An 18332-nucleotide genomic window follows, 5' to 3' on the forward strand; every position below is an offset into this window, starting at 1 on the left:
TGCACCTGGGTGTTGCATTTGAGTTTATCATAGCAAAGAAGTGAAAGGCCTGCCAGCGGAAATGGGTCTTTGTGAACGCAGCCGTAATAGGAACCGCAAACATAGCCTCAGGGAGTTAGGACAGGCCCGTGCAAGCACGCTCTTTATAATGCAGGTATAACCACACTCTTGTGAAGAACGTTAGTGTTGTTATTGGTATTACAAAAGTAGGTGTGCAACACTATATAAATACTGAGACCTAACAGAACTAGTGAAGAGAGACAAATTGGTATGTGAGTACTAAACTTAGCAAGTTGCATCCAGATCATATTTTTTGTAACCATCAACTATGGTTTTCCTAACTCTGGCAGGATGTTTGCCCACTCTTATTGGCCAAAGTGGCACATTTGATTAAAATCAGCAAGTTTCATAACAGCAATCTAGCATTTATAGTTCTTAAACTTCACACTACAGTTTTAATGTGAAGCGTAATGTGGCCAGCTTTGAATTTCATATAGGATCAGGATGTAGATCTGGAGCAGGCATCCCATCAGTCCATTCATGAAAATTTGTTTCACTTGAAATTATCATTGCAATATCATTGCAGGTACACAGAACCTCGAAGCAGATGAAGTACAGCCACAAAGATCACGTTAGTTGGCACTCCTGTCAGCGGACAACAGGAAACCAAGGCTATAACGAGATCTCAAAAACTGGACAAAGACTGAGTATGAATTATAGTTAGATTTTGCAAACAACATCAAAGAAAGGATCCATCCTGTCTGTATCGGTGTTGGTGTAATAGTGAGGGGGGGATAGGCAAACGGCATGCAAAATTGAAATATCTTCAAACGCAAACATAATTGGGCAAGTTACACATTCCAGTGATACAAATATCAACACTATTTTCTACATCCATTGGTCTTTTCCATGCTTTGATCTTTACAAATGCAGTTCTGACCCAGTTCTCCGCTTCTTTCTGTAATCCCCGCATGAATTATTTACTCCGATGTCTGCAAATCCTGAAAACCGAGGCAAGCTTATTCCTAATCTTGGTTCATTCATAGGTTTTCCATCAATCAACCACCCAACTGTCATTTCCTGGCACAAGGGAAAAAAGGGGGACACCAAAGAGAACTTCTGGCAGAAGAGATGTGTCCTTGTTAAGAACGGGTCAGGTTTCAGTTATTTTCTGTGTCTGGTGTAAAAAGAAAAGTTGAAATAAAGAAGGAAGGATGGCCTGGGTTAGAATGAAACCATTCTAAGTGTTCACGTCTATACAGAACCCCGTAATTATTTATTTATTTTTTACTTTCTCAGGTATCACATTATACATGACAGTTTAAATAATAATACATATGATTTAGCAATGGTATCAAGGTGTTACTGTATTGCAGGGGTGTCAAACTCATTTTGGTTGAGGGGCCGCATACAGCTTAATCTGATCTCAAGAGGGCCACATGAGTAAACTCACTGCAAGATTAAATAGAAATAATAAATGTGGACTTGTTGTTGATTTTTATATTAAGTTAATTTCACTTTTACACAATATATTATGAATAACCTCAGCGTTTTTAAGAAAAGTATGTGCAATTTCAACAATACTTTTACTCAGTTAAACATTTACTTGTGCATTATGCATAAGAACTGATCACAGTGATTATACAATGTTGAAAAACATTTATTCACATTTTTTGGAACTTAAAAACCCTGTCCTGCATGACAAAATACATCAAACAGATAAAAATTAAGAAATGATTTGAATTTTTCCACACCTGAAGCTTAATCTGCTAATTAAAACACAGCGCCCCTCGTGGACAATATAGGAACTGCATATTTTCAATTAAACCAAGTACATGTTTTTTTCAATAATTGTTTATATCATTCTCTTCCTTTTATCTTGTCCACTTGTGAAAGTCAAATCTGATGAGCTCTTTGTGGCATCTTATTGCCACATTGCCAGACAGGACACTGAAAATATATATATATATATATATATTTTTTCATAATGCATTTAGCCACAGGGCCGGACTAAATTGTTCGGCAGGCCGCATCCGGTCCGCGGGGCCGTATTTTTGACACCCCTGCTCTATTGTATCTGTTACACTATGTCCATTGGTTGTGCTGTTCTTTTTACATCTCTATTTCCAGGTGATGAAGCAGACTGGACGATGTTGTATCATTCTTTCCCTTTTATCTTTTCTTTCTTTCGCCTCTCTTCTATTTCTTTTTTTTTTTCTCTTCTTGTTCTTCCTTTACTCTCCTACTTTCCCATTGTAGTGTCCACATAATTTAAAATTTTCCCCGCAGGAATCACAATGAAGCTATTTACATGCATAAATTCAAGCGGAGCACTATGGCGAAAGCTGTTTGCTCCACTTGTGAAAGTAAAAATGCTGTCGAGCTCTATTTGGCATTAAGGACATCAATTCTTATTGCCACATTGCTAGACAGGACACTGGAAAAAAAAAAAAGAATGAAAACCATGATGTTCTGTTTTTTATCCTTGACCAACAACAGATAATTAGCAAACTAAGATAAAAATGTCAAGGTCATTTGTTTTGCTTAAGCAGGGAAGTTTCAAAGTCTGGAGTATTAAGGCGCCACTGCCAGGTCCCATGAGCTACTATGTGAACCAGATGTGCACAAGTCAAAACACAAGCCTAACAGAGGCATATCCGACACAAGGACCCGAACCCTGACCCTTGTGCTCCATCACTCCTTCTGTTTCTCTCTCAGGGACGGCTTAAGCTTTTGCAGGAAGCAAGGAGACACATACAGGTTAAATCTGTGCAGAGCGCAAGGACGATTCTGTGGAGGATTGAGGCTGGAATTGTGTGAATCTGGCAGCCACTTGAGGGAGTTTTCTTGTTATGTCTGCCAGAAATATTGGCTGGATAAGACCCAGGCTGAACGCACAAATCACTGCACTCTGGAGACCCAGAGACATTAAGTACAAATAAATATATAAACAAACTCACAGCTGGAGCTAAATCCGCAGGCCTGGTTGAGCCTGTTCTAAGATGAAAACATTGTAGGTTTTACAGGTCATATTATGTAGGCAGGTTTTGGAAGACTCAGGAAGGAGCGGTTTTCGTTCTGTCTCGGGGACTAGAGAGAGGGCTCAGTTACATAATAATGTATTATTTCTTACAAAAAACAAGCTGCTCATCTTGTTGTCATGGCAAAAGTAGTTTGTCTGTTTTGTATTATTATTCAGGACCTGCTTGCTTAGCTGCAGACCAACATTCATCACTTTGCAGCATTTTTTTCTCTGCATAGTTGACATGGGTCAGTAGGAGATTACTAAGGCATATTAGCCTAGAAAATAACTATGTACATTTTTATTCAAATTAAAAAAAAAGAAAAAGTGGAAAAACTGTATAGTTCTCAGTAAAAAAAAAAATTAAAGTTCACTAGGAATACACATAAAATATTTCTCTAAAAGGTTAAGTTTAGCATTTGGGATCAGCAAAAATCCACAGACAACACGAAGAAAAGATGGCTGGGTGGATGGACAATACCCAAATTTAGGCAAGAGCTTTTACTAAACTGTACGTTTCTAGTGCTTGCAAAGAAAATTTTAGCTTTTTGTCTGCTCTTTATAGAAAAATACTAATAGTACAACAGATATTAGCTGGTTACTTAGTTAGGCAATCTGCAGCTGACCGCTCAAAATAGTTGCTGCTCTTAGCCAGTGGCAGGTTTTGCATGAATGCTCCCCTGGACAAGCCTGTCCTTCTGCATCTTATGTGATTCTTTCAATTTAAGGTTGTCCTGTTATCAAAAAGGCTCTCATTATGATCTCACAAATAGAAAAGGGTTCTGTAAATCTCTAAACTGTCATGTGTGGAGAGTTGGCATTCGTGAAAAAAATGAAAAAATATGTTGATGCATATTATTTCTATGCCGATCTTCAAAACAGCATTTCTTGTTTCTTAGGATTCCATATGAAACAAAGAACACAAAAAAAAAAATCATAAGATAATAGTAGCTTTCAGTCTGTGACACTCTCAGGCTTGAGAAATACCCACTGGGAAAAAAAATCATGAATGTGATTGGAGAAAAAAAAACATGTTTGTGTATTTATTAGGGAGCCCTGAATGCATCTGAGAATTTGACTATTTGTAGTTTTAAATGAAAACACTAAAACTGTTCAAAATTGGGCTGCAGATTGGGGCAAATAGTAGCATAGTCTTGCAGCAAGAAGGTCCTTGGTTCAAATCCCAGCCTGGGGTCTTTCTGCAAGGAGTTTGCTTGTTCTTCCTGTGCAAAAGAGGGTTTTGCTTTTGTATTCTTTTTTTTGCCAAATAAATAACTCCCCATTCCAGTCATTAAAATTGAAAAACTCTCTTTCTTCCATGCTGCATATGGGAGATTTAATCTACATTTCAAAGCAATTTTCACACAAAGGAATGAAAGAAGAAAAAAATCAAATTGCAATAGTAAAATAAAAGAAAAAAACATTTTGAACTGGTATAAAAAATGCTAAAGAGATCCAGGTTTGTATAGATAAAATTAAACTTATGACATATTGTAATCATTCAAATTCACCCGATATGCACAACCTGGCTTTAATCTATTTGCATTAGTGCATCAGAAGTTGTGCAAAAAAATAAATGAATAAATAAATCAAGCCCCCAATAATGTCCAGGGACCCTGGCTGAATGATCTCATTGCAGAACACATTTACTGGCTTCAACGTGACCAGCCCTCCTCCACAGTCTGACCCCTCCAGTTCTGAACCAGCTGTTCACCCAACACTTTCCGCATCTCTGGGGAAAAACAACTATGTGGACACCTCAGCACCTCATTAGTGATAAAACACCCCCTTAAGACTTACAGGACACATGGTCTCACACACTAACACAAAAAAAAAAAAAACACACACACTCTCTCTCTCTCAAGCATAAACACTATATAGCCCCTTAGGGGACGCATTAAGGACAGAGCAGAGGATGTTTTTGTGTTTCTGTGCAGATGAGGGACAATAGTGTCTCACATCTTTCCTTATCCCTGTACACTTCCTGGTTAAAATTGCCTGACCTTATAAGGCTAGCAGGCATGGTTTTGTTCACACGCACAGAGTAGATAAAAGCAACCCTACTGATTCCCATGCAGAAAGCCAGAAAAAGACGATGTAAATATGCACCACTGTGGGGCGGCGTGAGAGGTTGATGAAAGAGGGCTTTAGCCTTGAAATCAGCTTCAAAACACACACACACACACACACACACACACACTGCATGCATCCACACAAATGTTAAAGTGACACTCAAACACACCTTTGTTAAAAACCAACACCTACACACACGTCTGCATCCTGCTTCACCGGGAGCTCATTATGAGCTGGTCTCTGCCTGGCCACTAATTTCTACAACACATTTAGGATGACGTCATGCATTTTCGGCCGCACTCTGCTAATGTACACGGAGTCGGGTCGCAGCAGCCAGACATTAGGTACACACAAAACCCTCATGTTGGCAAAACGGAAAGAGAACACGCAAATACATCCAACGTAATGCACAAAGACAGCTGACCTGGATTCAGCCAGTCAACACTTTTTTTCTGCTACCTCCCACCACCCAGACCCAAAGGCAACCAGCATACAGGTCGACTATTTCTAAGAGGAAACCGGGCAGCCGGACAAAATGAACACAGCAACTTAAAGATCGGACCCGAGGAAATGAAGGAGAAAGCAGAAAATCTTGTGTTTGGGGCACAAGAGCTCAACTAGTGTTTTTTTTTTAGTTAAAACAAGGAATATTAATATAAATTTGTAATCTAATCTTTAGCATTTGTATTTCAGGCCTCTTGTCATGTAATGTAAACTAAACAAAACAGCCCTGACATACAGGTGTATTTAAATAAATTAGAATACTATTGAGAAGTTGTTGTATTTTAGAATTTCAATTCAAAAAGGTAAATGTAAAGAATATTTATTACACACAGTGACATATTTCCATTATGTATTTCTGTTAATCTTGATGATTATATTTCCAGCTAGTAAACACCCTGTGCCCATATTTACAAAGTGAAAAGTAGCTTTTATTGACATCATTTTAGGAAAAATCTTAGGATTTACTGAATTCTAAGATGTTTCTTAGAATTTTACCTTTTTATTTATTTATTTATTTTTTATTTCCTTTATTTAACCAGGTAAACCCCGTTGAGATCTGGATCTCATTTTCAAGGTTAGATAAAAGTTGTTCACAAAGCACCCTAGGGCTTAAGAAAGCTCCTAAAGTGGAAAAATGTTAAGAGTAGGGAGGAGGACTTTTAGCGGAGTTTAAGCAGGGAGGATGGTGGAAAGAGAGAGAGCTGATTGGCTGATCCACCACCTAAACAGTGGAGAAATGAGGGCATAAACTTCTTTTACAATCAGTCAATTATTAATATGTAGATAAGATAAACTTTATCATCCCCATAGTGGGAAATTGATTAGTGTCAGCTCTGCGACGGGTTAAAGGCGTGGCTGTAGTAACATGATATTATTGAGGATAAATCAATAAATAATAGGAACATTTTTGAATAATAATGAATAAAAAGATTGATGCATTGATCTACGGCAATAAGCTTCAGAATAAGTGTATTTGCGCTGTGATCCAGGGACCGACACTCCTCTATTCTCCTCCCAGAGCTGCAAGCTTTGAGCTGGGCACCGATGTTGTCCAGTTTGGTTTTTCCCACCTTCTTTTCTTCATTTTATGTCTGTCGTTTTGCAAAATACAACCTCTTTATACAAGCAGGCAATCCTGGTAAAATGCTGACAGGTGAGAGCGCATTATATCACATAGATAAAGTAGTAAAATGACTGGGGAGTAGGCCTATAAATAAATAAGCAAATCAAAATAATGATGAGGTTGTAAATAAGGTGCGTTCAAACATGTTGATGCTGTGTGACAATCACTTCATTTTGCTAAGTTTCATCACCATGACACATTTCTGAATCCAGTCTAATTGGTTAATTTGTCTCCTACTAGGAGTGCATTTGTGCTGCTTTATTTTCTACTTGTACTATCAACCAATCACAGCTCTTGAAAGATAGCGTCACACCTAGCAGCAGGGTCAACCACACCTCCTCACTAAGATAAATATGTCTGTAATTTCCTTACTCAGTGTCGCTCTCAGCAGCTATCACAATCGTTCTTAAGCTAAAACTCCTAGGTAGGAATTTTTCGGCTAACATAGGAACTCTGTGAGAGGACTCTGAGAATCTTTGTGAATTCTCAGAGTCCAGATTTCTATCTCAGAAAATGTAAATAATGAAAGACCAATGAAAAAGGATTTTTTTAAGACATAAATGTGTCCATGTGTGCTCTACAGTTTATGCACTCAACAAATGGTCTAAGCTCCTTTGGAATGAATGTCTGCATCAATAAATTGCGGTATTTAGGCGATCAGTCTGCGGATCTGCTCAGGATCTGGTGTCTCTCGATTAGGTCAGGCGAGTTTGCTTACCCGCCAAGTGAATGCTGAGCGCAGTGATACCATGGTCATTAAACCAGGTATTAGAACCTTTGGCAGCGTTGCAAGGTCCCAGGTACAGTTGGAAAACAAAATCAGCATCTCCATAAAGCTTGTCAGCAGAGTGAGGCATGAGGAGCACTAAACGTTTCAGGGTAACGGCTGCAACGACGTCAAGCAACTTGGATTCTGGAATACTTGGAAGCTTCCTTGACTTTCAAATGTGAAGTAAAATTTTCTGTCATCTGAAAAGAAGACTTTGACCCCTGAGCAAGAGTCCAGCCCCTTTTTCTATCAATCACTTTCTCTCGCCGAGTTGAGACGCTTCTGAAGTCTTCTGAAGCTTGTGGTTCAGGATTGGCTTAACATAAGGGATGCAAAGGTTGTAACCCATGTTCAAGATGTGGTGAGTCTTGAATCTCTGACTCCACCTGCAGTCCAACACCTGTGAATCTCCTCTAAACCCTTTTGATCCACAATCCTCTAAACTTCGGTCGTCCCTTTGCTTGTGCTCCCATTGTATCCACTGGATTCAGCTCTCTGGGAACAGCCAGTTTCTTTAGCAATTATTTATTGTGGCTTTGCCTACTTGTGGGAGTTCAATGATTGCTGGAAAACTGGAAACTCAGATACTTTCCTATAACTTTATGACTGGAACATATGATATTCATTTTGATTGAGCCATTATTTTAACAGCATGCCCCTTGAGATAAAATCTCTATTTCGAGGACAACCTGGTCAAGAGGCCCACCACTAGATGGGTAATTGTGGAAGACACAATGAATAAAGGGCTCATATGATTAAAACATTATAAATGTTGCTTAAAGGGTAACTCACCCCATAATAAACTGTTAATGTAGTTGACTTATAGTGCTACATATCCTGGTCATTAATTTGACAAATTACTGCATATTTGTGGAAACCTTGCTTTTGTGTTTAAAACTGCCAGTGTGGCGCCCTCAGAAGGCGCCACTGAATTGCATTGAATTTAAAATCAGTACTGCTATTGCTTCAAAAGTTTGCTGACATCACCAGAAGAAACTAACATATCAGTAGCGTGGGGTATAAAAACAGCTCCGTCTCGTACGCCTCCGTAGTTTGAAAGGTGAGTTTTGCCGTTCTATAGATTTTCAGGTTAGCCATTTATTAGCTTAGCATTCAGTTAGTTTATTTAGAATTTGTTTAGCTTTTCCCACTGGCCCAGACCACTCCCAACACCCCCTGCACACGTTTCCTGATCCGCCGAGCACCTCCTTTCGGCACATTTTACAAATATGAGATTGGAAGGAGTAAGGCTCTGGTACGGGGGTGAGTTACACTTTAAAGGGACAGTGTGTAACTCATTTGGCTTTTTATTAGCAAAAATCAAGTATTGCTTTTATAAATACATATTCTGCCAAAGTCTATTAACAATCGCATAAAAACTAAAGCATTCTCATAACTTAGAATGAGTAGTTTATAAATACATGGCTTGCGGGACACCCATTGGAAGACGCCATGTTGAGTCGCCATTTTTTATTACAGTAGTCGAAAAGGGACAAACTTATTACCCTTACGCATTTTACCTGTTTGTCTACTATATGAAGACGTGCTGTCAGTGGAGGAGTATAAAACAAGCAAAGACGACTGTAGATCATTCTAGTTGCCGTTTTCTGTTGAAACGGAGGACCATCTATACTCCTTGCCCAGCGAGAGGGAAGAGAAAGTAACCAAGAAAAGAAAAAGAAATCATAACCGGGAGAAAATGAGAGTCTATATTGGATATTATTACCAAGTGGAGATCATTCATGAGGCAGTGGGGCTTTAAAACGGATGCAGAGGTTGCAGGCTTTCTGGTGGACAGGTAAGTTAATTCAAAATAACAGTGAAATTTATTTTGGTGTAATGTAAGATACAGGGCTGTGTAGTCCAGTATCTACTCTCTCCTCCCGCTTGTTTGTCTTTGTCGCCCTCTCACTTCATCAGATGATCTCTGAGTCTGCAGGCCACCCAAAAATAATTCACACGATGACCGTAGATATTAGCAGTAGCTTTGTACCAGATACATGGTCACATTTATGACTCTCTGTGGCTGCTGTAGTAGTTATTATGTGCTAAATGGCGATGTTAGTTGTAATTCATGTAGCGCACCACTAGATGGATGTAAATCTTACACGATGGGGCTTCAAGTACAAAACCAAATAAGGATTTCCAAGAATACGGAATAAAATCAAGACTCCATAAATCCTTTTTTAATGTAATAATGTAATTTTCTGCAAAACTGAATTATTATTTTAACTCCTAACATGTATTACCGTAAGGGACTAATAAATGATTTTGTTAAGTTTACTTTTTGGACAGAAATCTGAAATTAACCTAATTTATTCTAAAGCCCTTCGTGTTTTTTTTTTCCTTTTCTGGCTGCAGCTTTTAATGTAATACATGCACTCAGATGGTGTCTTCTGAGGAAACTTAACCAATGCAAATTGTTAAATCAGACACCTCTGTGCCAAAGGGCACACTTGTGCACCATAATGTGGCTGCACTGGTGGCAAGGTGACTCTCTTTGTAAATCGTACTCAATCAGTTGATCGCTGACTAGTTAAAAGCTGGAAGCGAGAGATGGGTAGGAGCTTATGTCTGGCCCTGGCTTTTTAATTGGGTACAAGTGGAGAATTTTAACGCAGCAGCAATCTGAGCTTAATGGATTAAAATAGATTACAGATAACAGGCCCCAAACTGCATTTGGAAATCCCCAATTAAGAAGCCTATTTTTACCCCCAGGAAAATGAAATTTAGGGTGTAGACATGAGTTTCTGATAGAGCCTTTTACTCTGAGACCCTAGCAATCTATGCAGTAAGTATTTAACTGACCCAGAAATTTACAAATATATCTAACATGTCAATTGAGAAGGGGGTGAACACAAAGAGAGATCAACCACTCAGAGCCAGACCCAGGCCTTTTCCCACGCTCCGCTTTTGCTCACAGCGAAGGCCAGAAAGTCAAGATAGATCTCACATTCCTAACATGGTAGTTTTCTTTACACCCAAAAATAGTCTGTCAACACAAGCGCAATGAAAGAACTAACGAAATCTTAGCTACAACAGAAAATCATAAACATTCCGCAAGTAGTTTTTGAAAAAGAAAGCAATCTGTTAGATCTACAGTGAAATATATGTAGAGGTACATCATAGTATCAGAGTACAGTTGGATAATATTTTAAAACGTTCAGCTGTCTGCCAAAAAAAATCCAAAATCATACAACTGTGGGTACATCAGCTGTGGGTTCTCGTGACATCTCCAAGAGCTGACAGGAAAAAGTCAGCTTCCACATACTTCTACATACCTGTGTGGACTTAAGTCCGCGCAAATATGTGGAAGCCTTAAGAAATTTCTGAAGCCTTCACAGAACAGCAGCATTTATACTTAGTCATGTTTGAATGCAGTTGGTTGTGCTCAACTTTATTTAGGGGTATCTGATTAAAGAGGGATAGTTGACTGATTTTACAAGGTAGGGGAATACCTTTGAAGTAACGCTAGCCAACACAGAGTTGTCTCAGTGAATTCACCATCACTTGTGGGGCATGCTTACTGATGTAAATTCTATTTATTGTCCCTCATAAACACTAGAGATACTAGAGGCACAGCACATCAATCAGGCTCTCCTTACCTGATACTGGTTTCTGTGTTGTTTTTTTGTGAGGGCGTATCTGCCGATTCTGATTTTCAGTTATTCTAATTATTTATTCTAAGGACTATAACACACAAAAGAAAAAAGAAAAAAATACCCTGTATGTTATTTGATTGAGGTAGTAGTTTTAAATACAGCAGAAAATGAAGAAATTACAAAATTACCACCAATCATGCATAAAAATAACTGTCCCTACAATTCTTTTTGTTTTCAATTCTATTTTCTTTTTTGATGGAACAAGAGCATTAAAGCACAAACTGCTGCTTGTGGTTTTGAAACACTTACTGAACGGGGAAACAAAAATACTTCTTTGTATTGGACCTCCAATCAAAGCCAATCAATGGAAAACTGGACTTCAAAGCATCTCTGTACAATGCATTTATTTCCTGCCCAAAAGGCCAAATGGGCTTGGGCAATAACTGCACATTGGTTGAAAACCTTTCTGCAGAATGAGTCTGAGAGTCATGCAGAGTGCACATCTTGCACAGCCTCGTCCCACATGTCTACTTTAACAAACAAATCTAAAACTGTAAACTCCCACCGGGCAAGCGTGAAGGAGACCCAGTCCCCAGTCCACAGGCAGTGGAGGCGGAAAAGACGTCGATGTTAGATTTGCTTTTAGGGGAAACTTCGACCAATGCGGTACAATTAAGAGGAAAATCATTATTGAGGAACCCTATGGAGAGTCTGACGTTTCACGTTTGAAGTTCCTGATATATAAAAAAAAAACTGCTGGTTCTGGCTTTCCTGGAAATGTTTCCAAAAGTAGCACCTTTATGTGCTGGCTATATACAATATATAGAATGTCACTCCAATGTAACAGATCTCCGAACGTAATCTCTAGTAGACAGATTGATGTTTTTTGTGGAGCAAAGCAGGACGATGTGTTGATGTTGCAAGTTGCAACAAATGTAAATTTTTTTAACTAAAATCCCATTTAAGAGCAGGTTTGAAGAGCTAAAGACTTAAAGCCAGAGTGTTCCGTTAAAAGGTGTGTGTGTGTGTGTGTGTGTGTGCGTGCGTGTGTGTGTGTGTGTGTGTGTGTGTGTGTGTGTGTGTGTGTGTGTGTGTGTGTGTGTGTGTGTGTGTGTGTGTGTGTGTGTGTGTGTGTGTGTGTGTGTGTGAGACAGAGAGAGAGGGGTGTGTGTGTGTATATGTGCACCCTGCTGTCCCTGTCCATCAGAGGGTCATATGAGGAGCAGATTAGGGTTTCTAACCGCAAACCCCTGTCGCCATGGCCCATCGTCACCGAGCCTGCGAGGAAAGTCATCCTGATCCGAACCACTGGTGACTCACTCTCGCTTGTCGCGGCACCGCATCCCAAAAACACACACACACACACAGAAAAACCCACGGCCAAATCGGGACTTCGTGATGCAGCCTGAGCTCGTCATCCTCTTGCAACCCAACCATCTTGACCAATTTTGGCTAGAGCGGATCACTGACCGCCGTATGACAGCAGCTAATGGTTATTTACCACTTTACTGGCTACTCTGATCAGTTCTTAGTGATCATCCTTACTGAACTTTGTGTTCGCATGGAATTCCATTTTGATTTTATTAAAAGAGAATGACCATACGCTCTGTTGCCACTTTTTCTTAAAACCCTGAAATGTTGTAGCTAGTTTACTTTTTAAATCTCATTGTTTGGATGCTTTTAATAATATTAATACTATTACTGATCAAACAATAATAATTGCAAATATTATGACTAATTTCTTTAGATATTTTTGCCATCATGCACATATATGTTTAAAGAGACTGTTACCTTTCTGATTTTGTTGCACTAAAATAACAATTCAAACTCCTGGACTTGGTTTGACATTGCAAACACATATTTCAGTGTATTTGATTTGGATTTCATGTGATAGACAAACATAAAGCAGAAAACAACTTTGAAATGGTAGGGAAAGCATATATGGTTTTCAACATTATTTTACAAGAGTATTTAGTCCCCTTTACTCTATTTCACCAAAATTAAATAGAACCAATTACTTTTAAAATCAGCTGTTTGGCGACTAAGGTCCACTGACATGTATTTTGATCTTCTGCTGTTCTGGAAGGGCCACAGAGGCCTCTTAGAGAACAGCATCATGAAGACAAAGGAACACAGCAGACAGGTCACGGAGAAATTTGAAGAGAATTTTGCGGCAGCATTATGTTCTGAAACGACACTGAGCTTCGAACGTCTAACGGACCAATATTAAATCCGTCATCTGAAGATGGGAGGATTATGGCCCAACTGCACAAAGTTAAGAGACAACTGTCCACTTTAACTATCAGGTTGGAAAGAAACAGCCAGAGGCCTGCGGTATCTCTGGAGAGGCACCAGAGATCCACAGCTCAGGCGGGATAATCTGTTGACAAAGCATATAAGACAAGCACCTCATAAATTTGACCTTGACTGAGGAAAGGCAAGAGAAAAAGTCATGAGATCCTGATTTAAGTTAGCCTCTAGACATTTAGGGAGCACCCTCTTCCAAACACGTGAAAAAACTTAATCCAGTCAGTTCAGAACAAGATTTAAACAATGTGCGAGGGAAACGTAAGATAACCCTGAACATGCTTGCTGTAAAACACGTCGGTGGCAGCATAATGCTGAGGGCAGGTTTTCTCCAGCAGAGACAAGGCTCTGGATTCAAATGCATGTCACCCCTTTAGGATTTTTAAGTAAAAAAATGTAGGAAACCATGAACCATTTTTCTTCTTATTTACAATGTTTTTCTACTCTGTTGGTCTATCACAAATAAAATCCTAATTAAGTTTATAGTTGTAAGGTGACAAAATGTGGAAATGTGGACAGAAGTTGAAAGCGTATTTAACACACTATAAGGATGCCATGCCCTAAAAAAATAGACCATGTGTTGTTGTCACATAAACTTACACAGGTAATACATGCCAGAAAGCAGATTTCATTCCCAACTATGTTTTATAATCTCTAACTGGGGTTCTAGTGCCACTCACACTACAGCTTTATTAACCAAGGCTGGGCCTTGATTTTCTTTCACATTTAAATAGTCATTAGATTGTACTGATTATACAAGTATTTATTCAAATATCTATTATACGTAGGCTGGATCTGTCTGCCTACCTTAAATTACCTTAAAATATCCACTCCTCCATATTTGCCCACCATGATAGCAATTCCTTACATGACCTTTCACTGTGATGTCTGATGTTTCAGCAACACCACAATGACTCAAACCAAAATCTTGCTGGCATTTGAATTTTGAAAACATATTTTGCATTTTCACTTCTCTGTATATGACTTAAGATTCTAAAACACGGCTTCAAGTGTTTTTCAGAATCGTAACCAAAACCCAAAAAAAAAAAACAGTCCGACTGAGCCGTGGCGACGTGACACTTTTTGCAGCGAGCTGTCACTTTAAGCCTGTTAGGGGGTATTTACAGCCCGGCGTACAAACAAGACCATAAAACTGGACCCGCTTCACCTCCCCCTCACCCCTTCCTCCTTCTTTCTATTAAACCTGTGGTCGAGCAAAAACCTCAACAGACAGAAAGAAACAAATTAGCACATGTTTGTGGGACCAATATAGGCATGGAGTGAAAATTTAAGCTTGTATTAAACAGCTTGTGGGATCAGTCAGCGCTGGGGATGAAAGCATGTTCCGAGCACTGCAGTTTTCATTTAAATAAGATCAAATTAAGCCTAGAAATAAACGTAGAAGTACAAACAGTTGTAAAAAAAAAAAAAAAAAAAAAAGAGAGAGCGAGAGAGACCCAACCAAATACACACGCACGCCACATCCTCTGTTACTGGGCTATTTTCTTCCCCGCTGTTTAGCATCTATTCTTGGAGTGTTTGTGCATGTGACCCCCGGTCGCTGCTCACGGTCAAATATCCGGCTGCCTTTTCATCTGGAGAGCGCGCGTGTTTTCTGAGTCCCTCTCTGGCCGTGTGAGTGTCAAACAGAGACTAGGGCCATTTTAACACCTACAGCTCCACATTACTCACCCACTTCCCCTTGCCCTAAATCTCTCACTCTTCTCTTTTTACCTCACCCCCATCGGCTGTCGTTGCAAATCCCTGCGTTTGTTTTATTCTCTAAGACTTGACTCCCCTTCTCCTTTCAGCGGTGTTCTTTTAACCAAAGCCTCTTTAGTTCCATCAGCTCTCAGTTTTCTTCAAAGAGGAATCTAACAGAGTCTTCCCGTTTGTGACCTGTCCTATGTTTACTCATGCCCAGCTGCTGCTGGGAACTTGCTTCACATTTCAGGGATATTACTGTACAACAGCGGGAGTTTTATTCACTTTGCACCTAAATATCAATAAGCCACCTAAAACTCTATTAAAAATGAATTCCTCAGACTTCCTGTTGACATCTGTTTGCATTGATCCATTAATCCTTTAGTGGGTTTGTCCACCCTTCTTATACCCGCATGCTGCTCCCTGCAGATCTGTATTATGTACTCGCAAACAAACCATTTCATATCGACGCGCTTAACTCCCATGAAATACAGCGCCTGGCAAAAGCATTCGTGGCAATTAACCTTTTTCACATTCAGTCTTACTTCCCCCGTAAACTTCAGTGTATTTCGTAAAGATTTTATCTGATAGACCAATACAAAGCAGTCCGTACTTACATTTAAAAAGCTTGAAGGTGTTTGTGTACACAGCTCTACCAGAATCAATTCTTTAAAATCCTCTTTTGCAGTGAAAAGTATTTTTCTGTATGTCTCCACATTATTTCGAGTCATGCCTCAGAATCTCTGATGTATTTAAGTATTAACGTTGAGTGGGCCATTTTCATAGATGTGCTTTGATCCAAGCCTTTCCATTTTAGCTTTGGGATTACTTTTAGGTTGCCCTGCTTGAAGGCGAACCTCTGACAAAGTCTCAAGTGTTTTGGAGGCCCTAAGAAGTTTTTCTTCAATAATTGGCCTGCTTCGAGCTCCTTCCAACTTGCTGGTCTGTTTTCCTATTCCTGTTGAAGAAAGGCATCCACGGAGCATGATACTGCCACCACCATGTTTAAGGCTGGGGATGGTGCACTCAGCTATGCCCTTTTCTGCCACACATAGTATTTTATTTCCGTTTGATCTAGAGGACCTTTGGTGACGTGTTTGCTGTGTCCCCCACATGGCGTGACGTCAACTGCATAAAAGATGCTACAATTGACAGGTACCGTCATGAGGAGTTCCTCTTCCTCCATCCATCCAGTCAGTGGCTATTCCTGCTCATCCTCTATGAGAAAAAACAAATCAAACCAAATATCTTGTCAGTTCCATAATGGCCACTTTTTACTCTTGACTAAAGCAAACCAAAAACATACCGAACCGCGACTTTAAAACAAAAGTACATACTAAATCACAATTCTTGTCTAACATTACACCCCTGCTATTTTCTAATTTAGTGACCTCTGGGGTAACTCAAGGTCTGTCACATAAAACCCCAATAAAATACACTGAACCTTGAGTTTGTTATAAAGTCTGAGTGGAAGCATATGACCACTGATTAAAACAAAATATCCTGAAACACCTCCCGCCTGTTTCATAGGATTTAGCAGATTGCCGGTTTATACTTGATTAAAGGGAATTAAATCATTGCCTGTAATAGCATGTGCAGAACATCCCGTGGCAACGCCTCCTTTTCATACCCAAAAGTGACGTACAGTATGTAAAAACTCTGATGTTGCAAACGGCAAAACGATCAGCATCCGTTTGCATTTGATTACATTTGTTTCTATTTAGTTACAGTAAATTTAGCAGAGGTGTCAGAGCTCATTTCTAGACTGCTTCAATTGAGTCACTTCGAACTGTTCAGCATCGTAATTTGCTGGTTTGGCATAAACGACTGACTGCCCAGTATCTTGGTAGCAGTGAATTAGGTTGTGACAGGTCAAATCAGCACACAAGATGACGATGATTGTACAGGCAAAAAAAAGAAAAGGAGACGAAACAAAAGCATAACATATTAAACAACAATAAAAAAAAGAGCCTGCTTCACCAAACGAGTTTGGAAACTGGCTTTGGTCGCACCAGTCATTCTGAGTGAACAAAAGAAAGGAAGGAGAGGCCGGTCTGTCTTCCAAATATAGCCGCAGGCTACGGTTACATGTATCGACAGCATGCGGGTGAGCATCTGTTTGTAATATGGCAACAAAATGGCAGAGATTTACTACATGAGCCGACTTGAGAGTGGCTTAATAGATCCAAACGTAAAACCAGGATTTAAGAGAAAGCACACTAGGGAGGGACTACTTTGCTGCGTTGTCATTTTTGCAAGAACACACTGTCTCGCCAGTGCGCTGAGGCCAAACATTACGCAGCCAAGGTGATCTCAGGTAAACCTAAAGTGTCTCATCTAGAGCAACGTGAGCCCTCGCAGAGACACAGGCTTCTGATTTGCTTCTCTCACCTTCGAGGCTGAAGAAAACAACAAGATTTTAGGTTATGAGCCTGGATGACAGGAGCAGAAAGACAATGGCTACATCTTGTATGAGTCACCATGTCACACACACAAACACACACATACACACACACTCCCTTGGGTTGGGCTCAGAAAGGAACATTCCCTCATTATAGCAGCAGTTCAAAGGCAATGTGGGAACACTTTGCCGTTTGTATGGCTCTAACGTGCTGCAGGCCTGAATCCTCAGGCTGACTACTGTCTCGACGTACCGGCATTCTGACCAATAGCAGAGCAAGTCGCACGCATACACAGCGCCGCTGCCTCCCAGCAGCTCTGTCAGTTTTAGTAAAGCAGCAGTGGTTCATCAGCAAGTGACTGTAAGATCCCAAACCTAAATCTTTAAAAGTCCACCAGTTTATACAGCATCTCCTGGGAGAGGAGGAAAAACTGCTCAGGATTATGGGATTTCAAAACAAACAAACTGCAGGCAGAAAACGAAACCAAACAGACGAGTCATTGGCTTCTTTGGAGACTTGCAGAAAGATTGAGGGTTGGACTTCAACTTTGGCTTTGAGTCCACGGAGATGCATCCAGCTGCTTCTGCTGAAAGGACACAACTGATCTACAGTAACAGGACTAGAATAACTGAGGAAAGCACGATAGGAGGTATTTCCTGCCACGCAGAGCTCTGAATGTGGGAAGCGATTTTCATTTGGACTCATGTAACCCTCTTCTCTTTATCATCCTAAGACTAGCAGACTATCCAACTGGACTGTCAACGCTGGTCTGCTCAAAAGGCTGTGGATAATCCCCGTTATCAAGGCACAAAATTCTAATTATCTT

General features: G+C 39.9%; 1 long non-coding RNA gene across 1 annotated transcript in view; it reads right to left on the minus strand.

Moving 5' to 3' along the window:
* Positions 1-18332, minus strand: part of LOC118558108 — a 69991-nt gene that overhangs the window by 26592 nt on the left and 25067 nt on the right. The window contains exon 2 of the long non-coding RNA XR_004928157.1: positions 16264-16322. This is a non-coding gene — a long non-coding RNA (uncharacterized LOC118558108). The remainder of the gene's footprint in view (positions 1-16263; positions 16323-18332) is intronic.

This window comes from Fundulus heteroclitus, unplaced genomic scaffold, assembly GCF_011125445.2.
Source record: "Fundulus heteroclitus isolate FHET01 unplaced genomic scaffold, MU-UCD_Fhet_4.1 scaffold_100, whole genome shotgun sequence".
NCBI lineage: Eukaryota > Metazoa > Chordata > Actinopteri > Cyprinodontiformes > Fundulidae > Fundulus > Fundulus heteroclitus.